This window comes from Oryx dammah, unplaced genomic scaffold, assembly GCF_014754425.2.
Source record: "Oryx dammah isolate SB20612 unplaced genomic scaffold, SCBI_Odam_1.1 HiC_scaffold_5, whole genome shotgun sequence".
NCBI classification, from domain to species: Eukaryota; Metazoa; Chordata; class Mammalia; order Artiodactyla; family Bovidae; genus Oryx; species Oryx dammah.
Window position 1 is genome coordinate 97,613,648 of NW_024070189.1, and position 16,775 is coordinate 97,630,422.

At 57.3% G+C, this 16,775-nt stretch overlaps 1 protein-coding gene and 1 non-coding gene across 6 annotated transcripts in view; both read right to left on the bottom strand.

Annotated features, from left to right (window-relative positions):
* The window catches only part of ADGRL1 (adhesion G protein-coupled receptor L1), a 50,436-nt gene extending 33,901 nt beyond the window's left edge, over positions 1-16,535 (bottom strand). For all 5 annotated transcript variants that reach the window (XR_005721132.1, XM_040240919.1, XM_040240918.1 and 2 more), the window contains exon 1: positions 16,311-16,535. The gene's annotated coding sequence lies outside the window, so the exon portion shown is untranslated. The remainder of the gene's footprint in view (positions 1-16,310) is intronic.
* On the bottom strand, positions 489-561 carry TRNAG-CCC. The gene has a single exon. It is a non-coding gene; the product is annotated as a tRNA-Gly (tRNA).
* Positions 16,536-16,775: the final 240 nt, after the last annotated feature.

Sequence of the window (16,775 nt, forward strand, 5' to 3'; positions counted from 1 at the left end):
CCTGGTATCACCACGTTCTCCAATGCAACCCTCCTCCCAGTCCTAGGAGCTCCAGCTTCCTTCCGGCCTGAGTCCTTGCCTGGGCTGCCCGTCCGCCTGGAACACTCTCCCAGCACCCCCATCACCTGCTGCAGCTTCTCATCATTCAGGGCTCAACCTCAAGGTCACCCCAGCAGAGCAACCTACCCTGACTGAGCCCACCACACCTGTACCCTCACTCGCCATCCTTTAGCCCTGTTTTTATTTTAATTTATTTTGGTCATACTGTCCAGCTTGTGGGATTTTAGTTCCCTGACCAGGGACCGAACCGTAGACTCCTGCAGTGGAAGTGCAGAGTCTTAACCCCTGAACCGCCAGGGGAGTCCCTAGCCCCATGTTTAATTCACAGCACCTGAAATCGCCTTCTTTTTTCTTTTAAACATTTTGCTTTTTTAAAGAAATTATTTATCTGGCTGCACTAACTCTTAGTTTCAGCATGTGGGATCTAGTTCCCTGACCAGGGATAGAACCTGGGTCCCCTGCATTGGGAGCCCAGAGTCTTAACCACTGGACTACCAGGGAAGGCCCTGAAATCACCTTCTTGTATAAGCAGGTCTATTGTCAGCCTTCCCCACTAGACCATGAGCCAGTTGAGGGCAGGGACTCAGCACAGCTTCTCAGGGAATAAAGATTTGGGCTGCTCACTCATGGGGCAGGACGTCCCTCCAGGCCTGTCTCTCATGAGAAATGGAAAGTAATTTCCCGGCGCAGCTCCCCACCCCGACCCCCAGGACCCTCCCCAGCTCCCAGCCTTCAGCAAACTCTCCCCTCTACTTCCTCAGCCCACAAACCTCTCTCTCATCCCCCAACCCTGTCCAGATGTGGCCTTGGATGGTTTCCTTTCATTTTGCAGCATTCTACAATTTCACATGGTCTGGGGTGGTGGTGGTGGGGGCATCACCTCATTCCCACCCACATCTTCTACCTTCCAGACTCGGGGTGGAGCGGGGAACTGGAGCTAGGCTGCTGGATGCTCCCCTCCCTGACTCTCCCCTAGGGAGTGTAACTGGTTAGCTTTCTCCCTCTGGCTCCCTTAGGGAGTTAAACCGGTTAGCGTCTGGTTAATGCCGAAGAGGCTGCCGGATGCCAGGCTCTGGGTGCGGCCGGCCAACATGGGTCTGGGGTCCAACTCTGTCGTTTCATGCCCCAAGGCCCTGAGTGGGTCCCCCCACCACCCCCTACCCCCAGTTCCCTGACACCTTGTTTCTGCAGGGTTCTCGTAAGGACCATAGCCTACATACACAGTAAGCCAACACGGGCCAGTCAGAGGATGCTGTCCCAGAGTAAGGAGGGTTAGGACCCAGGAAGCATCCATGAAGGAGCTGGCTCTTCTCCTCCGGGCTGGCCCTGCTCCCCAGAACCCCAGGACCCCAGCCCTCTTCCCTGTCCACACCCTGCTCAGGGATTCCACTGGCCTCATGGCTTTAGACACCATCTGTACCCAGGACCACTGCAGCCTCTGAGTCCCAGCCCCGTTTCTCTCCTCACATCTACACTTCTGTCTGGATCTCCAACGCACCTTGAGCCTCACCAGACCCGACCAAACTCCCCGTTTCAGGGCATGGTCCCCCCGGCACCATCCTCCCAGAGCCTTGGGTCGGAATCCCAGGAGTCAAAATCTGGGCTTCCCCCCTTCCCTCATCCCCACAGCCAGTTCAGGAGTAAGCCCAGGGTCTGCACCTCCTTGGCATCTGACCTCCAGACCTGGGCATCCCCATCTTCACCAAAGAGCCCTGATCCCTTCCCCGCTGTCCTCCAGCACCTCCACTCCCACATCCCAGGCTCCCCTGGCAGCCAGAGGGGCTTTTTAAAAGATTGTGGTGTCACACACACACACACACACACACACACACACACACTGTTGTTTAGTTGCTAAGTTGTGTCCGACTCTTTGAGACTGCATGGACTGTAGTGCACCAGGCTCCTCTGTTCATGGGATTCTCCAGGCAAGAATACTGGAGTGGGCTGCCATTGCCTTCTCCAGGGGATCCTCCCCACCCAGGAATTGAACTCGCATCTCCTGCCTTGGCAAGCAGGTTCTTTACTAGGGAAGCCCCATATATATACATATGATGTAAAACTTGTGATTTTCACCATTTTCAAGTATACAATTCAGTGGCATTAATTACATTCTCAATGCTGTGCCACCAGCACCTCTATCTATTTCCAAAACTTGTCTATCGCCCCGAAGAGAAACGTGTGTGTGTTAGTTGCTCAGCTGTATCCGACTCTTTGTGACCTCACAGACTATAGTCCACCAGGCTCCTCCGTCCATGAGATTCTCCAGGCAAGAATACTGGAGTGAGTTGCCATTCCCTTCTCCAGGGGATCTTTCTGAGTCAGGGATCGAACCTGGGTCTCCTGCACTGCAGGCAGATTCTTTCCCATCTGAGCCACCAGAAACTTGGTATCTTCTAATCAAGAACTCTGTCTCCCCGCTCCCCTCAGGTCCTGTCAACCACTCATCTGCTTTCTGTATCTGGATCTGCCTGTTTTGAGCATCGCACACACGTGGAATCAGATATCAGTGGCCTTTTGTGTGTGGTTTCTTTCACTCAGCAAGATGTTTTTGAGGTTCACCCATGTGGAAAAGTGTGTCGGTTGAATTCCTCTTTCTGGCTGAGTAATATTCCATTGTATGAATGGACCACATTTCTCCATCCATTTGGATGAAAATTTTTTTTCAATTGGAATATAGTTGATTTACAAGGTTATGTTAGTTTCAGGTATACAGCAAAGTGAATCCATTATACATATACATATATCCACTTTTTAAAAAGATTCTTTTCATGTATACACTGCTACAGAGTACTGATAGAGTTTCCTGTGGTATATAGTAGGTCCTTATTGAGTGAAGTTGCTCAGTTGTGTCTGACTCTGTGCGACCCCATGGACTGTAGCCTACCAGGCTCTTCCGTCCATGGGGTTTTCCAGGCAAGAGAACTGGAGTGGGTTGCTATTTCCTTCTCCAGAGGATCTTCCTGACCCAGGGATCAAACCTGGGTCTCCCACATTGTAGGCAGACACTTTACCGTCTGAGCCAGGTCCTTATTAGTTACCTATTTTAACAGAGTAGTCTGTATATCAGAGAAGGCAATGGCACCCCACTCCAGTACTCTTGCCTGGAAAATCCCATGGACGGAGGAGCCTGGTGGGCTGCAGTCCATGGGGTCGCTACTAGTTGGACATGACTGAGCGACTTCACTTTCACTTTTCACTTTCATGCACTGGAGAAGGAAATGACAACCCGCTCCAGTGTTCTTGCCTGGAGAATCCCAGGGACGGGGGAGCCTGGTGGGCTGCCGTCTATGGGGTGGCACAGAGTCGGACACGACTGAAGCGACTTAGCAGCAGCAGCAGTCTGTATATGTCCAATTTTTTTTTTTGTTTTTGGCCATGCCGTGTGCCTCACAGCATCTTAGTTCTCTGACCACGGACTGAACCCGCTCCCTAGGCAGTGAATGGAGAAGGGAATGGCACCCCACTCCAGTATTCTTGCCTGGGAAATCCCATGAACAGAGGACCCTGGTGGGTTATAGTCCATAGGATGACAAGACTGAGCAGCTAATAACACCTAAGCAGTCAAAGTGTGAAGTCCTAACCACTGGATGACCAGGGAATTTCCTATCCATTCATCACTGATGGATACTTGGGTTGTTTCCACAGAGAGGACCTTTTCTTTCAATTTATTTATTTTTAATTGGAAGATAATTGCTTTATAATACTGTGTTGGTTTCTGCCAGACATCAACACGGATCAGCCATAGGTATACATACATCCCCTCCCTCTTCAGCTTCTCTCCCGCCTCCCGCGCCATCCCACCCCTCTAGGTTGTTGGGGAGCGCCGACCTGAGCCCCGAGTCATGCAGCGAATTCCCACTGGCTGTCTATTTTACATACAGCAGTGTATACGTTTCTATGCTCCTGTCTTCATTCATCCCACCCTCTCCTTCCACCCCTCCCGCCCCCACATCCATAAGTTTCTTCCACAGAGGGGACTTTTTAAAGACAATCTTGGGACCCCCCTGGTGGTCCAGTGGTTAGGACTTGGTGCTTTCACTGCCGTGGCCCGAGTTCAATCCCTGGTTGGGGAACCAGGATCTCACAAGATATGTGGCGCAGCCAAAAAAAAAAAAAAAAAGAAGAAGAATCTCAACACACTGCGCCCCTGCTTAAATCCTTGACAGGGCTCCCACTTCACATCCTGTGAGACCACACACGCCCGGCTCCTGCCCCTTCCCCGCTGCTCTGGCCACGCAGTCCTGGCCTGCGCCCTTAGATCTCAGCTCATGCCCTGCCTCAGAGATGCGGGGGGGCCTCCAGAACCCTGCACCACAGCCGCTGGCAGCCAGTGCCCGCCTGGCCCACCCCCACCGCCCCGTAACCTCCCACGGCCGGGGAATTCACACCCAGGGAGCACGCAGGGCCCTGCCTGGTATGCGGTGAGCACAAGGTGTCCCCTGCTGCGCTGTCAGCCCCGCCCCACGGTCACGCCACCGCCACGTGACTCGACTGGTCCACTGGTGGATGCCCTTCGTACTCCTCCCCCGCCCCCAAGAAGGGAAGCTGTCGAGGCTGTCCCCTGGCACCTAGATGTGCAGTACTAGCTGTCGTTCAGTTGCTCAGTTGTCTACGATTCTTTGCAACCCCATGGACTGCAGCCTGCCAGGCTTCTCTGTCCATGGGATTCTCCAGGTAAGAATTCTGGAGCGGGTTGCCATTTCCTTCTCCAGGGGATCTTCCTGGACCAGGGATCGAACCCCCATCTCCTGCATTGGCAGGTGGACTCTACCACTGAGCTATCAGGGATGCTCAGATGTATAATAGGTCCACAAACAAATATTTACCAAATGAACACAGGAATGGTGGTAGGGACGGCTGGACGCGGCATCTGCCCTGTGACCTGGGCGCCACGCCTGGCCCACACGGGCTGGGTACCATTGCCTCAGGGGCACAGAAAGTGTTCCCCAGGGGCTGCTGCTGCTCCCGGAACCCCCATTCCTGGAGCAGTTCCCCCACGAAGCCCCAGGCATCCCCAGAGCTGTCCCCAGCTCGGGGCTGGAGCTGGGGGAGCTGGACACGGCAGTTCGGTGCCCTCTCTTCCTGGCCTGACTGCAGACCCACTCGGCCCTGGGGAGTTTCTCCTAGCACCTAGTGCTCACTGAAGTGAGGAAGTGAGGTCAGATGTGGTGAGGCGGGAACTGCCTGGGAGATCCAGGCCTGACCAGCCCTGAGGCCTTGGGCTGGATGGAACTGTATTCCTCCAAGAAAAGATACGCTGGCGCCCTATCCCCCGGCACCTCAGAATGGGACTTTATTTGGAGATAAAGATGTAATCAAGTTAAAATGAGTGAGGTCATTAGGGTGGTGTGTGTGTGTGTGTGTGTGTGTGTGTGTGTGTGTGCTCAGCCATGTCTTACTCTTTGCGATCCCATGGGCTGCAGCACGCCAGATTCCTCTGTCCATGGAATTGTGTGTGTGTGTGTGTGTGTGTGCGCGCGCGTGCGTGCGCGTGTGTGTGTTCAGCCATGTCTTACTCTTTGCGACCCCATGGGCTGCAGCACGCCAGATTCCTCTGTCCATGGAATTTCCCAGGCAAGAATACTAGAGTGGGTTGCCATTTCCTTCTCCTGGGGATCTTCCCAGACCAGGGCTCAAACCCTCACCTCTTGCTTTTCCTGCTTTGGCAGGTGGATTCTTTACCACTGAGCCACCTAGGAAGCCCCAGTAGGGTGGACCCTGATCCAATCAGACTGCTGTCCTTATAAAAAGGACATGGACACAGACCCACACACACACCAAGGAGGACACCACGTGAAGACGAGGCAGAGATTGGTGTGACGCACCTTCTAGCTAGGGGTTGCTGGCCAACCTCCAGAAGCTGGGGCAGAGGTTCTTTCTCTGTGCCCCTGGAAGCAATCAACCCAATGCTTCCATCTTGGGCTTCTGGTGTCTATAACTGGGAAACAATACATCTCTGTTAAAGCTGCCCAGCCTGGTTTTAACAGCAGCCCCAGTGAACTCACACATGGGGTCAGGGCAGACAGGGCAGGAGGGGTGGTGGTATGTAGGCAGAGATGGGAGATGGGCCTTGAGCCTCACGACTTCAGGAAAACCTTTCTCCTACAGGGGTGTGGGGGGTCAGCTGGGACCTCCCATTTGCCAGAACCACCCACAATGGCCAGGGGCAACGGCTGACAGCACCGTGCCCCATTCCGAGCATTGCAAGCCTGTATCTCATATAATCCTCATAACGACTTAGTAAGGATGGGGGGGGTACATACCCATATTTTAGAGGAGAGGAAAGTGAGATCCCAAGGGCACCCGAGTGGCAAGGGGGCTTGGAACCCCAGGCTGATCACGGTGAGCTGGGGAGACCTGGGGGCCCTCAAGAGGCCCCTCGTCTGGGCCCCCACTGCTTCTGTAGGCCTGAGCAGCCTCCGAAGTGGGCATGCCCACAGGGGTCAGGTGAGCCCACACCTGTGTCTGGCCCGACTTCGAGTCTCAGGGAACTTGAGTGTTTGGGAAACTTGAGTTTCCCAATTTAACTCACTGGAAACAGGGCTCGCCACCCTCACGTTGAGAAGGGAGACTGGGCCCCAGGTGTGTTAGACCCCCAGGTCATGCAGGCTGCCCACTGACCCCATACCTGCCTCTGTTTTTGCCTGAGCCCCACGTCAGTCTCAAGTCAAGGGGCAAAAGCAGGGGCGTCCTGGGGGCAGGTGATGTGGCCCAGGCTCTGTCTTCAGGTGCCCTGGGATGGGGCAGGGGAGGGCAACAGGAGGAGAACCAGCTGCTGGTGGAGAGGGGGCGCCCTGAGCTTGCCCTAGAGTGTGGTTGCCATGGCAACCCTCTGTGCTCGAGTGGGTGGGAGTCTGAATGCCTCGGGGTGGGTGGTGGGGATACCACCAGCAGGATTCTGGGCCCCTGAGAACAAATCTTGAGCAAGAACAAGGTACTCTTGCTCCCTCCTCAGCAGCCTTGAGTCCTCCCCAAACCCAGCAGCTGGAAAGCCCAGCTCCACCAGCCCACCTCCTCCAGGGAACCCTCAGGCGTGGCCAACTGGGTAAGCGGCAGGCCCTGGGCTAAGGCCAGGGACTTGGCTCTCAGAGGCCTCTCTGAGCGCATCTCCCCATCCCAACTTTGGGACTGACAGACTGCCGTCACAGAGGTGGAGCAAGTGCCAGAGTGTCTCATTCAGGAAGGGGGCTGTGGGCTCTGGGTGTTGGGTCAGGCCAGGGTCCCCTCTAAACCCTTAGCTCCACCCCCTCATCTTCCAACATCTCAGCAGAGAGCAGCCTGAGTCCTCCGAGGTGTTCAAGAACCTCTCCTCCTCCCATCCCCGCAGCAGCTCCTGCGTCTCCTCCTTCAGCATCTGCTCACTCTCTGCTGGGGCCTTGGTCCCCTCCCTGGTCCAGCCCTGCCTCCTCCTCCCTTCTCTCCTGCTCTCTGCCTACCCTCGCAGCCCAGCCTATTCCCCCTACAGCTGCCAGAGGGCGCCAGTGAGCACCTGAGTCGCCACACTGTCCCTCTCCAGCTCAGAACCCTCTGTGGCTCCCAACCACACTCGGAGCAAAGGTCAAAGTCCTTCTTCGGCCCACAAGGCCCTGTGCACTCGGCCCCATCCCGTCCCTACTCTCACCTCCTTCCACCTTTTCCTCCTCACTCACTAACACCAGGCACAGTACTCTCCCAGGGCCTTTGCACAGCCTCTCCTCCCCAGAGACCTGCAAAGCTCCTCCCTTGCCTTCTTCAGGCCTTTACACAGACACTGCCAGCTCTGGGAGGTCCTGCTGGCCGCAACACTCCTGCATCCTGCTCTCCCAGGCACTCATCCCTATCATGCCTGCCATGCTGCTGCTGCTGCTAAGTCACTTCAGTCGTGTCCGACTCTATGCGACCCCATAGACTGGACTATGCAGCCCACCAGGCTCTGCCGTCCCTGGGATTCTCCAAGAACACTGGAGTGGGCTGTCATTTCCTTCTCCAATACATGAAAGTGAAAAGTGAAAGTGAAGTCGCTCAGTCGTGTCCAACTCTCAGCGACCCCATGGACTGCAGCCCACCAGGCTCCTCCGTCCATGAGAGTTTCCAGGTAGGAGTACTGGAGTGGGGTGCCATTGCCTTCTCCATGCGTTTTACTTATTTGCTTATTATCTCTCTCCCACTAGATGTCGGCGCCACAGGGTGGGGTTTGTCTGCCTATAAATTTTAAAAGGTTACTCTGGCAGCCGAGTGGTGGGGGTGGGACCAATCAAAGCTTCCCTTCTCCACGGATGCCTCCTCCCCGGTCTCCTCCACATCTATCTGCCACTTCCGCCCCTTCTGATCTCCATCCTGCACCCAGAGTGCTCTTGGCAAAATGAAAACTCCACATCACTGCCTGCCTACAGCCCTCCCTGGCTCCCTATTGCCTCAGAGGCTGCGACTTGGCATTTCAGGCCTGGATTTCCTGGTATTTTCATCACCTTCTCTGCTCTGGCCTATTCTTTCCTTACCCCCCACATCTCTCACCCTCATACCCAGAGGACTCCTGTCCTCTGTGCTCTCTTCCTCCAAAAGGCTCTGCCCTCAGGACAGCATTGGAACCCACACTAGCGGTAGACTGGGCCTCCACATTTTGCTCCCCTAATTGGACTTGGGCTCTGCAGTTGACAGTCTATCTATCCCATCAGGGAACATTCCATCATGGGTTGGCCTGGTTCTCTGTTGCATGCCCAGTTCTGGTGAGGAGAGCGTTCTCATTAATTCGTTTAATGAACAAAGATGAAACAGACCCTTGGAAGAGGTTGTCCATTCAGGGGGTAGTTACCTAGTTCCCACCTAGTCACAAGTGCTTTGGAGGAAAAGAGACTCGTAGCAGAGAAAGAATGGGGGTGGGTTGGGGAATATGCGTCAGTGCAAACACAGATGGGGTGAGGGAACACCTGGCTAAAGTAGGTAACAATTTAGCAAAGGTCACAGGAGGTGAGCCACCGAGGCACTGGAGAAAGAGTATCCAGGCCATGGGAAGAGCTCACGCAAAAGCCCTGAGGTAGGAATGTGCTAGAGCGTGGCTCTGGTCCAGAGAGAAAGGGGAGAGTGGGGAGGAGTGAGGGCAGGGGTAGAGGGCAGAGCGAGCAGGGCCTGTGGGAATGAGCTGGGAGCAGTGGAGCTTCTTTTTTGAAATATTTATTTATTTGGCTAGGCCAGGTCTTAGTTGCGGCACGTGGGATCTTTAGTTGAGGATATGAACGCTGAGTTGTGGCACATGAGGTCTAGTTCCCTGACCAGGGATCGAACCCAGGCCTCTAGCATTGGGAGTGTGGAGTCCTAGCCACTGGACCACCAGGGAAGGCCCACCCTGAGACTGAGTGGGGACAAGACATGCCCTGACTCGGGCGGGCGAGGGGAGATGAGACTCTGTGTGTGTGTGTGGGGGGGGCGGTGATGATGAGAGCAGAAGGTGCTCCCCGCCCCCACCCTCTTCGTTTCTCTGGGTCCACCCTGCTGTCTGAACCAGAAGCCTGCAGTTTCCCCGCCCCTCTCCTTTCCTTCTGCCTTCCAATTGGTCACCCACTGAATCACGTCAACTCTGTCTCAAAAGCCCTGCACGGGTCCCTCTCTAAGATCTCAAAGCCCCCACCCAAGCCTTCATGTTGACAGCTATGGTGGCCTCTGACCCACACTGGCCTCGCCCCCACCTCCCCCCGGCCTAGGCTCCCTTCCTGCCTGCCCTCCACAGTTCCCGCCTACAAAGCGGCCAGAAGGAGCCCATACTAAACATTCTAACCCTGTTTCGAGGGCCTTGACCCTTTCCCAGGCCTCCTCAGCCCTGTGCACAAGTAGAAACACAAATCCAAAACAGTCCTTCAGCCCCCAGGACCTGCGTCCTGTCTCCCAGGGCATGTCTTTCCTTTTCCTGTCTGAGCTGCCCACTTCTTTCTGACCTCAGGGCGGGTCCCTTCCTTTCACTAACTCTCCCTGACTCCCCTCCACTTTATCCCTCCTTCCCTTCCAGGCCTTGGCTGGGAAGCCCTCTCCGCCAGGAAGCTCTCCCTTACAGGCCATCTGGCCACCTCTTCGATGCTCCTCTCCACAGCGGGTTGGAACGAAGGCGGTCCGAGACCCATTTCCACCCCAAGGTGCTCCCTGACCAGTCACAAGCCTCACATACACTCCAGGTCCCGTAGCTGCTATCTAGTCACTCAGCTGTGCCTAAGTCTTTGCGACCCCATGGACTGTAGCCCACCAGGCTCCTCTGTCCCTGGAATTCTCCAGGCCAGAATCCTGGAGTGGGTTGCCATGCCCTCCTCCAAGGCATCTTCCCAACCCGGGGATCAAACCCTGGTCTCCTGCATTGCAGGCGGATTCTTTACTGCTGAGCCACTTGGGAACCCCCCCAGGTACTGCAGAGCAGTGCTGAAAATGGTCACGGGAGCCAGGGCCTGTGGCAGAAGACATGGAAGAAGGCTCTGGGGCCCTCTGCTACCACGAAGCTGGCAATGAAGGGGCAGAGACCAGAGGGCGAGGGAGATGGTGCTCAGCAGGGCAACAGGGAAGAGGCCCTAGGTCTCAGGGGCCTAGGTTTAAATCCCAGCTGTGCCCACTTTAGGCTGTGTGACGATGCAACTCCCCCCGCCGCCACCATGGTCCCTCCTCTGCCTTCTGTCTCTTCCCTGGGGAAGTGGGACTAAAGTCTCACAATGGTGGTTGTGGGGCTTAGAAATAACATTTAGCAATTCTACATGACTCTTTTATCTTATTTATTTGCCACGCTTGCATAGCCTGTGAGACCGTAGTTTCCCCAACCAGGAATCGAATCTGGGAACAAGGCAGTGAAAGCCTGAATCTTAACCACTGGACCACAAGGGAAGTCCCTACACGTCTATTTTAGGGCACCTACTATGTGTGAGGCACTGATCGAGGTGTGGAGAGACAGCTGTGAATGAGCCAGACATAAAGAACACTAAAAAAAGTCAGTCCTGTGAGGTACTAGTGGTTGGTGTGTGCGTGTGTGTGTGTGCGTGCACGCACACAACGTTAAATACAGTGATGGAGAAAGGCCAGACATGTCATAAAGCTCTGGGAAGGTGAGGAAGGAGCCACAGAGATGCCCAGGGAGGAGAAGAGCATTCCAGGCAGCAAGCACGGCTTGTACAAAGGCCCTGGGGCTGTTTGGGAGTGGGGGGCTGTGTGTTTGACAACCAGTGAGAGAGTGGGCACAGGGGAATGGCAGGGGCTGTGGGCAGGGAGGTGAAAGGGACAAACAACACCAGACTCGCCCCTCTGTTGATGAGGGGGCATTCAAGGGCACCCTGGACTGGGCACTGCCCGCAGCCAATGAGCTTGGCCGCTTTCAAAGGATTAAGAAGAAGAGGTGGAGGAAGTTTATGCAACAGAGCTGGTAAGCCCACCAATGTCTCCAACACTTGCTGTCTGGGTCTTCACAGAGGGAGTCTCCAGACCTTTGATCTAGAGCAGTGGTACTCACCTTGGAGGGCCCATGATTTTGCCCCACCTGCCCCAGGCTGTTTGGCAAAATCTGGAGGCCTTTTTAGGTGTCATAACTCAGGGGTGGGGGGATTGCTCCTGGTATCTAGAGGGTGGAGGCAAAGGATGCTGAAAAGTCCAGGCCTCCTCCCAAAGAATGAAGGACACAGCCCCAATGTCAGGAACACCATGGCTGGGAGACCCTGCCCTAGGCCCCTCGCCTGTCTGCCTCACCTCCCTGACACCAGCCAGGAGCACCCACCTGGCTTCCCGGTCTGCCTGGTATTTTTAGCCTCAGAGGGAAAAGCCCTGGCTATTTTCAGTTTGGGGGAAAGGGGGATCAAGGGTATTTTTAGCCTGAGCATCTAATTATTGCAATTTTTATCTTCCCCAAATTTTGGATTTGGGGGAGGATGGTGTGGGAGGGGTGGTGCAGTAGTAAAGAACCCAGCTGCCTGTGTGGGAGATGCAAGAGACACGGTTCGATTCCTGGGTCAGGAAGATCCCCTGGAGGAGGGCCTGACAACCCCCTCCAGTATCCCTGCCTGGAAAGTCCCATGGACAGAGGAGCCTGGCGGGCTACAGTCCATGGTTGTGAAGAGTCAGACATGACTGAGCACTAAGCTGAGCTGAGGTGGGGCGGGGGCCTTTTGCTTGGCTGATTTCCTCGGATCTGAAACAAGGGTTGGGGGGGGGGGGGGTCCCATCATCCTATGAGAGTCTGAGTCAGTGTCCCCTGGATCAAAGCTGCTCAGGCCTTGACCGTGACATTCCTACCCCCAGCAAGGGTGGAGGCCCCCACATAAACCTCTGGGCTCTAAACCCTATATGCACACTGCCCCACACCTGCCCAGAGGGACACCTTCACACACTGGGGTACCCATGAGGCCCTCTCAGGGAGCTGCCTCACAAGTGTGTGCATAGGACAGCTGCCGAGCTGGCCTGGTCTGGCCCCTGGTGGGTAGCCCTGGCTCCCCTAAGAGGACCAGGGTCTATAGGGACCCCTCAATGTGCAAAGCTGGGGAGGGGGAGTCCCTTGGGGTCTCCGTCCTTTGAGAGGCTCCCCACCTCCATTCACTTAGCTAAGAGTTCTCAAGCGCCTACTATGGGCCCGGCCTGAGTCTAGGCACCTGGCATCCAAAAGCAAACCAGGTAACAAATTCCCCAAGAGCTCAGGTCCTGGTCGGGGAAGACATACAATAAACAAACAGGCACAATAAATCAGTAAATTACAGAATCTGTGAAAAGTCATCCTTGCTAGGGAAAGTCAGGAGGCGGGTGGGAGGCTGAAATTTTAAACAGGTTGCATGGGGTAAATAAAGGTTACTGAGGAGGGGACATCCCTCATCACTGGGTGAGGGAGCAAAAGCTTTGTACGAGTTAGGGGGAGGGGCCCAGGCGAAGGAGCCACCGGTGCAAAGGGCCTGTGGTCAAACTGTGTGCTTAGGAGCAGTGAGGAGAGAGGGGGCGAGGTGGAAGGGGTGACAGGGAAGATCATGAAGGTCTGGACCCTGGGACACCCATGCTTGGGCTGCCCCACCCCAGCTGGGGCTCCGGCCACTCTGGATAGGGAGATACATGCCTTCTTCCCAACTCCTATGATAGGAGCCCCTTGATTGAAATTGCTCGTGTCACTAGACCGTGAGCTCCCTGAGGACAGGACTGGGGTACTGTCCCCCTGGCGTCCCCAGCACAGTGCCGAGTGGAAAAGACACTTGGCAAATATCCACAGGTTTCATGAAGAGGTCTGCTCAGCCTTGCTCCCAGGAGCCACACGTGCACACAGAGCAGGTGCACACAAGATGCAGACAGCTCCTGACACGTGCAAACACACACACATCCCCTCTGCAAAACTCACAAACACCAGCACCCAGGAGGCCCTTATGAACACAGGACCAGCCTGTTGGACACGTGGCCACACACAGACTCATCCAGGTTACCATCCTCATCACAGCACAGGTACCCACAGGTCGCAGCAGCCTGGACTCTCAGGGCGGTGGGACCCGCTCCCAGGCCTCTGTTCTGCAGCCCCCCTGCCACCTGGGACCCCGCTTCCTCCTTCATCAGGGTGGCTGAGCCCGGGGCTGGGAGGGGCGCTGGTGCAGTCAGGTACAGTTCCGGACCCAGGGAACCCCCATCTCAGGAGCATCACCCCCCTCCTCACCTCCCTGGAGGGTCTGGAGGAGGGGAACTGTCTGGCGTCTGGAAATTGAATCCTCGAGAGGAGCCCACACAGAAATCAGAGCCTTCTGTGTGTCCTTGGTCACACATCTGGGTCTGGCTGGAGAGATAGGAGGGGGCAGTGACTGACAACTTCAGCTCCCTGTGGCCAACAGGGGCTGGGACGGGGACAGAGGGGGGAGACTGCTCTTCCTGTTCTCCATCAGGAGCACCCCCTCTGGGGCCAGGCGGCACAGCCTCCTGGGCTTGGCACCCCTAACCCCTGATGCCCAGGCTGGGGCTGAAGCACCATGCTCTCTCCTGGCAGGCCCCCACATGCGGTGGTGCCCGAGCCAGGACCAGACCGCTTGATGCAAACAGACTCCAGAGGGGCCAGGGCCCCCCCAGCTCCTCCCCTATGGCCCACCTCCCAGGAGAAGGGCAGGCTGGGAATAGAAACTAGGCTTCGAGTCTCCTGCCTTCCACCTCCTCCCTGCAGGCCCCACGGCACCCAGGTGCGGCTGGTCCCCAGTTCCCTGCCCTCCCTCAACTCTGGGCATCCTCTCCACGCCCAAGGGCAGCAATCAGCATGGATTGGCCAGCTCCCCAGGAGAGGGGGTTGGGGTGGGCATCCCATGGAGAGCAGGAGTGACAAGCATGGGGTGAGCTGAGGCCCCGAGGGAGTTCCCCGAGGGAGACGAGGAAGAAGGTGGCAGTGCCAGTGGGAAGGCCGGGCACCCACATGTGAGCACACACGTATGTGGCTTGGTGCATGGGGGCCCTTGCTGCCAGCCAGGGATCGAATTAGTTCCCTTTTCCGCTTTCCAGATGATTTTTCATCTCTGTAATTAATGGGCAAGTCAGTTCTGAACAGCATGGCAGGCAAATTACTAGTTAGGAAAATCACGGATAATTTTCTCGATATGATAATGAAGGTTGTATTCCTTCTCTTATTCTCCCTGTTTTCATCCTACTTTTAAGTAATAAAATCGGCATTAAAATTTGGGGGTGGGGGAATAGGGAGGAAGGAGACGTCACCTGCCCCCACAGCTAGGGCCTGACCCACCCGCGGGGAGTGCTCAGCCCCTGGCCATCAGGCAGATGGAGAGAATGAGAGACGGGGACCCTGCGTGGGACACCCTGATGACCCATTCAGGGTGCCAGGCCTAGGAGACCAGGTGGAGGGGCGGGCAGCTCCCAGGCTGTTAGACCTTGGGGCGGGGGAGTTGGGGTCTGGGGTCAGGTTACAGGTTCCCGCCCGGCCCTTGGGTGCTTGGAGAGGGGAGCAGGGATCACCCGCCTCTCCCCAAGCAGAAATGAGATCCACCAGCCCTGAGCAGACATCCACTGTCAAGTCTCCGCCATATCTGTCCCCCAGACTGTCCAAACCCCTCGCATCGGTGACTCCTGTAGCAGCGAAGAGAACAGGGCAAGCCGAGAGAGGGAGAGAGAGGCAGAGAAAGAGAGAGGCGGAAAGGCAACCAGCCATCTTGGCAGCCATCTTGAACCCCTCCCCCTGCTCCCCCAGCTCACCACATGTTTGGATGTGGGCAGAGGAACCCAGGCCCCGGGTCCTGCAGGAACCAGGAGGAAAGGGGGCCCTGTCTCAAGGCTGCGATGGAGGGACACCCACTCAGCTGCCATGACTGTGTGTGCGCGCCGGGGGCGGGGGGTGGGGAGGTGGGGGAGGGAGGAGCGGACCGCGAGGAAGGTCCAGTGAGGGGCCGGGCCGGGATGGGGCTGGGTGCTGACCGAGACTGGAAGGCTAGGGCCAGGGATCTGTGTGAGCGCTGTGTGCAGGCGGGGGGGGGGGGGGGGGGGGGGGGGGCGGTGTGCCTGTGGGGCCACTTTTTGTCAACGGCAGGAGCACACACACAGCGCTGCCCAGGCTCTTCTGGCACGGACTCCCGTCCCAGACAGATGGAAAGATGACAATTGAAACCCCAAGCTCTCCTCGGCGAACACCTGGGAGAGTGGGAGGGCTGGCCCTCAAAGCCCGAATCCGGGTGGATGGAACCCATCAGCTTCCCAGGCTTAACCCGGTACCGCGGAGAGAAGATGCTGTCGACGGCTACAGCCGGCCAGACACCCAGTCAGACCCGTCCCCATCCCCCGCGCCTCTGCCTCCCAGAGAAAAACAACCCCCAGCCCGGCATCGTGGGGTGCCAGCCCCCGACACGGCTCCTCCGGGGGCTGGGGCCGGCGCGCGGCGCGCACACGCACCCTCTCCGCTCACACCCAGACACCTACACAAACAGGGCGCCAAGCACCCGCGCGCACACGCACCGGGGACACGCAGGCACTGCCGCGCCGCTTCCCCACAAAGGCTGGCGCGCGCGCGGGCACACGCAGCCACGCGCGGGCACACTCGCGGCCCCCTCCCCCCACGGGCACCCCGCGGCCGCGCATCCGCACACCCCCGACAGTCCACGCGGGCTGCCCCTCCCGGCCCCCTCACCGGTGGGGTGAGGTGCAGGCCGCTCTCCATCCCCCTCGCGCTCAGGTGCTGTGACCCGCGGTTCCAGCATCCCCTCCCCCTTCCTGGCCCGGACAGGCCCGGGCTCCCATCCTCCCTACCTCGGCCCCCACACCTGGCCCAGGTACGGCGACTCCCTCGCCCGGGGTCCTCAGACACTCACCTGTCCAGCGCCGCTCCGGGATCGGCCTTGCGCGTCTCTCCTGCGGCTCCGCGAACCCAGGACCCCTGCCCGGCACATCTCCCGGAACCGGGACAGGGGGGAAATCGGGCTAGGGGTAGCGGGGCCCAGAACCGCTGTCACCAACCAAAAATTAAAAAAAAAAAAAAAAGAAGAAGAAGAAGCGGATTACACAGCTCCAAAGGCGGCCCCCTCGCGGCGGCAGAGACTCGGGGCTGGGGGCGAGCGTCCGCGCCCCTCCCGGGGAGGGAGGCGGCGGGGCGGGGGCGGTGTCAGAGCTCCGGGGGCTGGGGCGAGGCGGAGCCCCCCGAGGCGGCGCCAACAGCTGCCCGCATCTTCCCCGCAGCTCCGCGGCCCCGACGGAGGCGGCACGTGTGCGCCCAGGCGACTTCCCAGCCCCCTCCGACGGCGGCAGCCGAGGGGTTAACGGAGCAGCTAGGGAGCCCC